Source organism: Pantherophis guttatus, chromosome 4 (assembly GCF_059756535.1).
Source record: "Pantherophis guttatus breed Tessera chromosome 4, ASM5975653v1, whole genome shotgun sequence".
Taxonomy (NCBI): Eukaryota; Metazoa; Chordata; class Lepidosauria; order Squamata; family Colubridae; genus Pantherophis; species Pantherophis guttatus.
The window spans coordinates 52,139,368-52,150,172 of NC_142066.1; the positions used below are offsets into that span (position 1 = coordinate 52,139,368).

General features: G+C 41.4%; 1 protein-coding gene across 4 annotated transcripts in view; it reads right to left on the reverse strand.

The window, feature by feature from the left end:
• The window catches only part of THRA (thyroid hormone receptor alpha), a 153,933-nt gene extending 149,116 nt beyond the window's left edge, over positions 1-4,817 (reverse strand). For 2 of the 4 annotated variants that reach the window (XM_060691656.2, XM_060691654.2), the window contains exon 1: positions 3,781-4,085. The gene's annotated coding sequence lies outside the window, so the exon portion shown is untranslated. Of the gene's footprint in view, positions 1-3,780; positions 4,131-4,768 lie in introns of those variants that run through there. The other 2 variants (XM_087892172.1, XM_060691655.2) reach the window with 2 other exon arrangements.
• Between the last annotated feature and the right edge of the window lie 5,988 nt (positions 4,818-10,805).

Below are 10,805 nucleotides of genomic sequence, written 5' to 3' on the forward strand. Positions count from 1 at the left end.
CAGCAGCCGGTGAAGTAGAAACTGGTGTGGGACATCTCAGAGTAATGAGAACAACTATAATATAGTAAGAAATTTTACAAATGTAAGTGTGAAAAGAAAAGCTGAGTCTGTAACAGATTCTGTAGTTTTTATTGTGCTCTCTGTAGTACCTGAAGCTTCAACCAGTCAATATGAAGTGGAGGTCCTGAAAAAAAGCATTTCCTCAGGGTCATCCTAGCTGAAGGTCAACCCAGGTGAGATGAAGAGGGCACTATGGCACTGATATTTAAAAACTATGCTAAAACACTTCAAGTGTACCATGGCTCAGCCACCTCAGCCAAGCACACAACTATTAATTTTTACGGGTAGGGAAACCTGTTTGGTTGTTGTTGCAAAGCTACCAGGAAAAACCACTTATGTATCACCTACTACAACTTAATCCCCATGCGGGCACCTCTAGAAGCCTTAAATGGGATCTATTAAATACTGCCCAAATCCAGTCGCAGCAGGGCAAAGCACCCACCCATCTTTGAAATGTATGAGACCTTCCACCCCCCGCTCCCCATCTCAAAAACAAGTCTATAACTGCTCTCCAAGACAAGCTTAACTTACATATGAACCATAATCAAAACAAAATGTTTCGTCTACCAACACAGATCACTGAGTTGGAGGGGGGGGGAGCAATATCCGTCAAACAAGTAACCACAACTGATTCTGAATATCTTGTTTTAAAGTAAAGGCCACCAAATTGGGACCGTGGTATTTTTTCTTTCCGTGTGAAATTTAAAAACTATTTCTCTCTCTTTCATAACCAGCTGCTAAAACTATACATTCCCATTTTGTTGCCAAGTTCCAGTTGTTTCAGATGGTTGTCCTCAATCTGATGCCTGCCAAATTTCTCAGACTATAGTTCCTATAATATACAGACATCATAGCTTGATCACCAAAGCCAATTTAAGGGGAGGAACATTTTAGAACAATGCAATTTGTCATAAGCTAATTTTGTTCTCCAGAAGGTGATAAATACTTAAGAGTGAGTGTGTGTATGTGTGTGTATATGTGTGTGTGTGTGTGTGAGAGAGAGAGAGAGACAGACAGACAGACAGAAAAACAGACAGAAAGAGAGAGAGAAACAAAGAGAGCGAGAGAAACCAAAAATTTCACACAGAAGTTTCAAATCTAGCAAGGGTGTTTTCACATACTACAGCAAGATTAATTGAATTGCTCTTGGACATTTTGAATGTATACATTAATATTGCTAGTTAGTAGAAGATTCAGATGTTGATAATATGGTACACAAAAGAGATTTACCTTCAGTCTAAGTAGTGTGAAGATCTGCATTCATATTACACAGGTATGGGGTAGGTAGACAATACTCCCAACAGAGCAATAAGAATACCTCATAGTTGCCTTACCTTTTTGCTTTGTTGACAAAAGTCGCTCTTCTAATGTAAGAAAAAATTTCTAGGTTTAATTCCCTGCCTTGACTTCTAAATAAATCATACTCTTGGCCTGCACTAACCTCTTTACCTGCTTATTGCCACTGCAAGCTGTTTTAGGGTGGGCAAGGCTGAGGTCACTTCCAGATCATGACCTTTGCTCTTCTAAGGGCTACCACTATTCACTTAATGCTTGTAACTTCCTTCAAAGTCTGTTAGTCATAAATTTTTTTGAACGAAACTTTGCTAGTATTACACTCCTTTTTAATTGTATTAAAAGGCAATCTTATGATCTTTTTTTCATTCCTCCACATTTCTATATGCAGGATAAAAGAGGGAGGTAAAGTGAGGGAGGTAAAATTAATACTACATAAAGCAACAAAAAAAATTTGCGAAGGGAGATCTGAACGTGAAGCCATAGGCTAATGAAGAGAAGTGCAAATAAAGATATGATAAAATCTTCCTAGTTAGTAGAAAAACTAACTGAAACTATTCATGCCCAATGAAAACCCCCATAAATGTGCCTTTAGCCTTGGTCCAGGTTGGAAGTTGACTTCTTTACCAGAAAGAAATTTCCTCAAAATCTGCCCCCAACCGGTTGGAGATTGCTTTTTTAAAAAAACCAAAAATATGTCATTGAATGTCTGAAGTGGTTGAAAGATATCTGCCTAGTTACCTTTTGATGATCCACACAAGGGATGGTCTCTGGACTGGTCTTTAAAGGGAAAAAGAGGTATCTTTCCTTTCCTGAAGCCCATCAACTTGCACCATAAGCAAACTGATGTACACCCATTCTCTCCCTCACAAAGAGGGGGAGGAAAGAAAGCTTTCACTGGGGAAAAATGCAAGCAACACTGACAAAACTGGAGAGAGGGGCAGGGTGACACAAGGCCCCTCCTTGCAAGATACATGCAAAAACTTGCATTCTGACAATTCAGATTTATATCAATCTCTGCTGTTCAGCTTTCTCTTTCAATTTTAAATAAAATTGGGAGCTACACAGAAGCATTTACAGACATCTCAAAGCTTCTGATTTTTAAACATTGACATGCATTAAGTACTCAGGATTAATCCGCCACTCTAACCATGTTCCCCTACAGACAGATGTCTCTCTGACAGCGGAATGAGCATCAGAGTCGCCCCTCAGAATCCCCCTTCCTTCAAGTACAGGATCCCTGCTGCATGGGTTCCTTTTCAACCCAAAGTACCGCCTTCCACCACCACCCTCAAGCCAAAAGGGGGACACTTCACTCACCCTGAGCCCTTCCCCTATTTTTTTTTTTTAAAAAAATGGAATAGGAAAGTTAAATCCAGCTCTACCAGAAAATGGGCCTTGCTGCCAACATTAAAAACGCAGTCCCCCCTACAGCCCCCCTAGACTTGTGACCACCAGCCACATGCCAAACGTCCTTATTTTTAAAGAAAATATTTACCCACATTTCCCCCCTTTAAACACAAATAGAAAAATAATCTCCTCTTTCCTAACGCTTCTACCCCCCCCAAATCAATGCAAATGTCAAAACTAATTTTCTATTGTCAGCCTTTGCAACAATCTTTGCATTTAAAACAAGAAATATGCAAAAACAGAGAGACCTTCCTGAGATTAGAACCAGAGATGCAAACAGTAAGAAATCAAATTCATGCAAGACGGAAAAAAGTGGGGAATTAACCCTACCACCATCTCTTGGAGAGGAGGGGATTAGCGTCAGCAAGCAAATTTTTAATTTTTGATGTTAAAAAGAAATTTGATTTTGAGATCATCACTTCTGAGCAAACCATTTTTTTTGCGCCCCCCCCCCCCAAATTATCAGAAATCCCAAATCAGCACCAATCTCCAGAAAGTGCAATAAATAAACAAGCCTGTCTTTTGGAAAGAAAAGTGTTTCCCTTTTTCTCCTCATTCCTGTCTCTTCTTAAAGCCTTCTCTCTTTCTCTCCATTGCTGAAAAGAGAAGGGGAGTAAGTATGTATGTATGTATGTATGTGTGTGTATATGTATGTATGTAATGTAATGTATGTAGAGAGAGAGCGAAACGAGAGGGAAAAACATTAAATGAGATTAAAAGGGGGGGGGAGGAGAGGAGACGAGGTTTCACTCCACAAGATTCCACAAGCGAAAAATCCCTATATGGGAAAGGAGGGGGGGGGGCGCATCTTTTTCCCACCACCCCTGCCTAATCTCGTTTAGATTTGCAACGTTGGCAGTGACAGGAACAGCTGCGAGGGGACGGGGAGCGCAGGGTGGAGACAGCTGGAAGAGGGTGGGGGGCCGAGAAGGGAAGACATATTGGGGTTCACAAGCGCACACGAAGCTTCCCCTTCAGAATCCGCAATTCGCTCTTCTTTCACCCGCCGTAACCTACCTTTGGCGAGGCGGCGGCGGCGGCTGCTCTCCGCCCCCCCCCTTCTTTGCAAGCAGGAAGCTGGCGTCCTGCCCCCCTCCCCTTCCCCTCGCAAGCTGGAGTTTCCCCGCGCACTCCTTCGCTGCAGCCCCAAGGGAGGGGATCGGTGGAGGAGACGGCCAAGAGGGTCTTGTAAGATCCGGGCTCGGGCAGTAGCGGCGCTCGCCTTGGTGCGTTTGTGTCACTAGAGCTGGGGAAATGGACTCGAGAGCCGAAGGGAAGGAGGCCGGCCTGGCTCCTCCTCCTCCACCCCCTCTCCCCATCCCTCCCCACCGCCACAGCGGCCGCCTTGGCTAACGCCTGCACCCTGCAGGCCGAGGACGCGCTGTGCCAGAACGGCCGCCGCGCGCACAGCGATTTTCCTCCTGCAAAGGAAAGGAGGGAGCAGGTTCGATCCCCCCAGCAAAACACCTCGCCTTCCCCGGTTCTTCTCAGCCCCCGTGCACTTTTTCTCTGGCGTTACAGAGGCAGATAGTCAGTGGAAATTCGCATCCTGTTCACGAGCGATCAGCTTATCCGAGCATTCTGCCCGTGTACGTTTTCTCGGAAACGTATGTCCCGATTTCTTCCAACTAGGCTTATTTCCAAATAAGGGTACGTTCTACTCCAATCCTAGCAATAATTTGTTTCGAACCTTTTTTTAAAAAATAAATAAATACACCGTATGTGTGTCTGAATAAATCTAGAGTTCGCTGTTAGCGTAGCCAAATTCTCCCCCCACCTGGAAAGACTTTTACAGCTTGTGCAACCAAGAAGAATCAAGCAGATAAAGTGTTTACGCCAGTGATTACCCAGCTGCATGCCGAGTTCTGCCTGTCATACAGTTGAAAAAGCGCACGAGCCTAAGAGGAAATAAACGAAACACAACACTCACTACTGTACTTAGCAAAGTATGCTCTTCTTACCATAGGGCAGACGTCAACAATCTTTGTAAGAGGGGACTACTTACCCTCCAGACGTTTTAAGAGGAGCAAAACTGTAGTGGGTGGAGCAAAGATGAAGTAGGCAGAGCTATACCACACACGTGGCCAGAGCTGGGATTTTCAGTATAATTTATATACTGTACTGGACCTTTTTTTTAAATCTTGAAAGCATTTCACATAGTTTTATAATTTTTGCCATATTAACATTAACATTTTAGTAATAGTAATTTTGACTGGGTTTATGCCACCTAAATTAACACTTTAAACTGCTTTTTTTTTTTAACTAAAGCCACAGTTGGATGTGTTCACACATAATTAAGCCTGAAGTTAACAAAACAGCATTGAAATACATAATTAAACCGTAATCTGTTTTATTTGAATTAGGGTTGGTAGCTTATGTGAACATTGTACTATATAATTGGCTTACTGTGTTGTGTGAACCTAAGTCACTTGGGTAAACTGAGAACAAACAACTGTAGATGAATGTGTTATGTGAATGCAGCCTTTGAGCAAAAAGAGTACAGAATAACAACAATACTCATTATTTAAGTAAACTTAGATGACAATGATCAATTATCAGTAGAATCTTACTATTATTTCCTCAAAAGTAACTACCAGTGAACATAGAATATAGAGTAATAGGGTTGGAAGGGACTTTGGAAATCATCTAGTCCAGTGATGGTGGACCTTTTCGGCACCAAGTGCCCAAACCGGAGCACATGCACATGGAGTGCCAGAAACCCAAAGACTAGCTAGCCGGCCACTTGGTCTTTGGGTTTTCAGTGCACGCATGCGCGCTGGCCAGCTTGTCTTCGCAAGTGACGGAGCGCCGGAAACCCAAAAACAGGTGGCCAGCATACTGGTCCTTTGGGTTTCTGGTGCTCAAGCGCACGCAAAGACCAGGTGGCCAATGCACATGCATGTGTCGGAAACCAGAAGAGCAGCTGGTGACGGCACACGTGCCCACAGAGAGGGCTCTGTGTGCCACCTCTGGCACGTGTGCCATAGGTTCGCCATCACGGTTCTAGTCCAACCCTCTGCTCAAGCAGGAAACCTTCTGCTCAAGCAGGAAAGAATAGCTCTTTTATAATTTGTGGACTTCAACTCCCACAATTCTGGGAGTTGAAGTCCATAAGTCATAAAGAGGCCATCGTTCCCCACGTCATTCCAGACAAATGGCCATCCAGTCTCTTCTTGAAAGCCTCCAATAATGGAGCATCCACAACTTATTGAGGCAAGCCATTCCATTAATTAATTATTCTCTCTGTCAGCAAAATTTTCTTTAATTCTAGATTGGATATTTGTTTAATCTTCCACCCCTTACTTCTTGTCTTGCCCTCAGATGCTATGGAGAATAGGTTGATCTCCTCTTCTCTGTGACAGACTTCCCTCAAATATTGGAAGACTGCTGTCATATCATCCCTATCCTTCTCTTCGTTTGACTAGACATACCCAGTTTCCTCAATCATACACTTATCATCTTTCTTAGCTCATAGCCTAACATATAACTTACCAACAGTATCACTAACTCAGGAACTATGCCTTGTTAATCTGTTAATCTGGGTTTAATTTTCTCTTAACACTGTTGGCTCCCAGCCATCTCTCAGTCTGCTTCAACAGTTTTTAAATTCCCACCAATTTGCATCATACAGGTAATTCTCAATTTACAACAGTTCATTTAGTAACTGTTCAAAGTTACAAAAGCACTGAAAAAAGTGATTTATGACTGTTTTGTACATTTACCAACTATTGCAACATCTTCATGGTCATGTGATCAAAATTCAGACACTTGGTAATTGACTCACATTTATGACCGTTATAGTGTCCTGGGGTCATGTGATCCCCTTTTGCCATCTTCTGACAAGCAATGTCAATGGGAAAGCCAGATTCATTTAACAACCATGTTACTAATTTAACAACTGCAGTGATTCACTTAACAATTCTGGCAAGAAAGGTCATAAAATGGGGCAAAATTCACTTAACAAATGTCTCATTTAGCAACAAAAAAACTGAGCTGAATTGTGGTTGTAAGTCAAGGACTATCTGTATTATATCCAGTTTCCATGATATATAGCAGTATTTCTTAAAATGTGGTCCTAGGATGTCTTACAATACCTTCTCCAGGGTTTGTGAAATCAAAATTATTTACTGGTCTATATTGAAAATTAGTACAAAATTAATATTCTTTCAAACAATCACGAAAAGTAATGACAGTAAATGCATCAATTTTAATTTTTAAAACTGGTAAGAGATCTTGAGATATTAACAGTTTAAGAAACACTGTTATACAATAACTTTTTTAAAAAGGCATACAAATCTGCATACAGGTAGTCCTTTACTTACAACAGTTTGTTTAGTGACTGTTCGAAGTTACAACGGCACTGAAAAAAGTGACTTACAACCATTTTTCACACTTACGACCTTTGCAGTATGTCACATGAGTTACATTTGGATGCTTGACAAGTGATTCATATTTATGACGGTTGCTGTGTCCTGGAGTCATGTGATTCCCTTTTGCGACCTTCTGACAAGCAAAATCAATGGAGAAGCCAGATTCACTTAACAACCATGTGACTAATTTAACAACTTCAGTGATACACTTAACAAAGATGGCGGAAAAAGACGTAACGTGGGGCAAAACTCACTCAACAAATTTCTCACTTAACAACATAAATTTTGGGCTCAATTGTGGTCGTAAATTGAGGACTACCTGTAGTTTCTAAAATAGCACATGTTAGCTTGTAGAACAATTCGTGTGTCTGGGATAAAGGAGAAAGTGGGGGTGGGGGCGTAAAGACTTGCAGATTTTTCAGCTTTCCATCCTTCCAAGGTGGATAAATGAGGACCCAGATTGTTGGGGGCAATAGGCTGAATCTGTAAACTGCTTAGAGCGGGCTGTAAGGCACTGTGAAGCGGTATATATGTCTAAGTGCTATTGCTATTACTATCTGTAGGAAGTAGGTCAAAAAGATCAACTGAAGCCCCACCCCTTTCAATGTGTTAGCATATGTTTAAACCAAGGCACGGGATTTGTTTGCATGGCTCTGGCTATTATCTTAACTTTTTTTTAATCCTCTCTCTGTGGACCCCGTGCTATGATTTAAATTAATAAAGTTACGTAGTATAGAAACTGTAATACAGTACCCGACATGATCAAAGAATACAGTATCGATTGCATCATTAGCAGGCAAAAAAAGACACAATTATCTAAAGGGAAAAATATTGTACTAAATGTCCCAGAATGTGCCTATTGCACAAATTGTCTCAATTTTTCCCTCTCAAATATAACATCAGAGAAGCCCATTACTTGTTCTAAAACAAGTTTTTTTAAAAAAACTTATTGTGCGATTATTCATTTTAGTTGTTCATAATAGATATGGCATTCCGTTTTGCGTGCCAGAGAGCCCAAGGAGATCAGCTGGATCAGACCAAAGGTCTATCTGGATGCCACATCCTGTTTCCCACAGTGGCCAAACTGATTCCTTTGGGAAACCCACAGGCAGGACGTGGATGCACTGTATACTCCTTTCCTGTTGTTATTCCACAGCAGCTGGTATTCAGGAATAACATAGTTGCCTCTCCATTTAGAGGCAGACTCTTCCACATAGCACTTAAGACTAATGGCCATGCTCCCTATACCCTCATGTCGGCCACTTATATGTGCCATTTTAGCTTATCAAAATGTTTATCATTGTGTTTGGTTACTCAACACCAATATCCCAATCGGAGCAGCACTCTTTCAAAAGAAGTGATGTCTAAAGTTAACCTACAGATTTGCAGGAAGCCACTCAGAGCATGCAGAGGGCGTTGCCTCAGGGATGCATTAATAAGCTGTCCTTCAGAAAGTTCAAATGAAAAGGACCCACTATCCCAACAGCTGATCCTGGATCTAATACTGTCCTTCAGTTTTAATGCTGGTCAAGGTTTCAAAAGCAATTGGTCAATTCTCCTGGCTTTATTTTTCCTCCCACCAAATATCACCTGCTGTCAGGAAAAACAACCACTAATAGCTCTTTTTAACCTGTGGTAGGCAAGGTTAACTGAATGTGGCCAGCTGCCTAATAGAGAAAGTGTGTAACCGCTTTTCCAGTTACCCCAGTTACTCGTTACAGACAGAAAAGTGCTCCCTGACCATGACGTATCACTAGAGGTAGAAGTCTCTCCCACTTTAATCTTCACCCAGCTTCTCTTCCTGCAACTTGTCAACCAAATTATTTCAGGATGCAGATTTAGTGCTCTTTCAGAAAAGTAATAAATCCAGGTTCAGAATTAGACCAAGAGACAAGTCCCAATGGTGGTGGAGGAGATGCAAGCCTCATTGGAATGTTTCCCCCCGTTTCACCTAAGCGCTCTCTTCTTTCCCTAAGATCTATCAGTCAAGTTATTTAGATACAATACAGGTAGATTTCAGCATATGACTGTAATGGAGCCTGTCCATTTCAGACGTATGTAATAATAGTTGTAAAATGGGCTGGTCACGTGACCAACCTGATTTTATTACCTTTTTTGGGTGGTCATTAACCAAACACAGTGGCTGTAAAGCAGCTGTGGTGGTTCTTAAGCAAACACCGCAGTCATTAAGTAAACCAATGATTTGCTACGGGTGCGATTTTGCCAAAAACCAGAAGTGCTGGTGTTTGGCAAACTGTCACAAAATGCAGTCTATGTCTGCACGGTGCTTCAAATAGCTATAAATGTTTTGTGATGCTGAGCACCAGAAGTTCAGTCACATGCAGAGAAGACCCAATTGTCGGAATGTTGAATCCGGGTTGTAACTTTCCTTTTTTGAATCAGCTTCAAACAGTCACTAAGCAACTAGTTGCAAATCAAAGACCACCTGTATACAGGTGGAATTCAGTAACCATTTGTAACCACAGAATGTATAAAATCAATGGATTTCTAACTGAAATATCTTATTGAGAGGCCAATAGATCCATTTCTGATCCTGGCAACAGCGGAAATAACTCACCAAGTATGTCTCAAAGGTGCTTTTTTCTTCAAAAGGCAACTAGACTGTTGCCTTCTTTAAAAAAACACTTTTGAGACAACTATGACCTGGGTGACTGAGAATCTCCATAGACATAAACCCACCAAGTTTACAAAATGGTACCCCTAATTTCATTTCTCCCCAAGCAACAAAACCATAAAAATTAGATGCCTATGAGCAGAAAACCTGTAATTTGGGAATAGAATCAGCAATATAGTCCAGGTAGAACCTGGTTTAAATCAATTTTCTGTGCAGCACAGGACAAGGGTTTTCTGTAGCGTGTGCTAATCCTGTTTTTTTTAAAACATAAGTCTAACACGTTTTCAAAAAAGCAGAAAACCTGTATTTAAAACCAGACTGTAAGTTCTTCTGAAGAATGTTAAACCAAGAAGAGCTTGAGTAATCCCTGCCTGACTTTCCTCTGCCCTGCTGATTCCAAGTTTTGATGCTTACTTGTAGCCCTTTAAAAAATGGCCATTTGTGGTTTGGCCAGAGAGTAAGAAGCATGCCAGCTGCAGCCTGAAGTGACCAACAGAAGTTGGGCAGATCCCAGTCTCTGCTGTTGTGGAAGTGTTTATCTCATGTGCATAGCAGAAGTTGTTGAGAGAAGAAGGGAAATTGACTAGACTTGGGACTGGACTGAATTGAACTTTGCTTCAAAACTGGATCAGCCAAATACAAACTTTAAACAATCCCTGCTCCAATGAAGGCAACTAAGAGGACTCATCTTTATCAGCTTAGAGGGTATTTTTATGATTTAGACAGTGTTTCTCAACTTGGCAACTTTAAATATGGGGAATTCTGGGGAATTGAAATCCACACATTTTAAAGTTGCCAGGCTTGAAATACATTGCTTTAAAGAATGAGAGAGATGTAAAGTTGGATCCACTTTAGTAGTAGTTGGAGTTTTTCCCGGAAGTAAGAAATTCAGCTGAGTCTTTTATCAAAGATGCTGAATGTGCCACCCCATGAAAAGATGAAAAAAAGGCAAAAGAACTAAGATCAGTTCAAAAGGTCTTGCTTGAGATCACCAGGCTGCTTTCTCCAATCTTGTGCATTAACAGCGGGTTCCCATA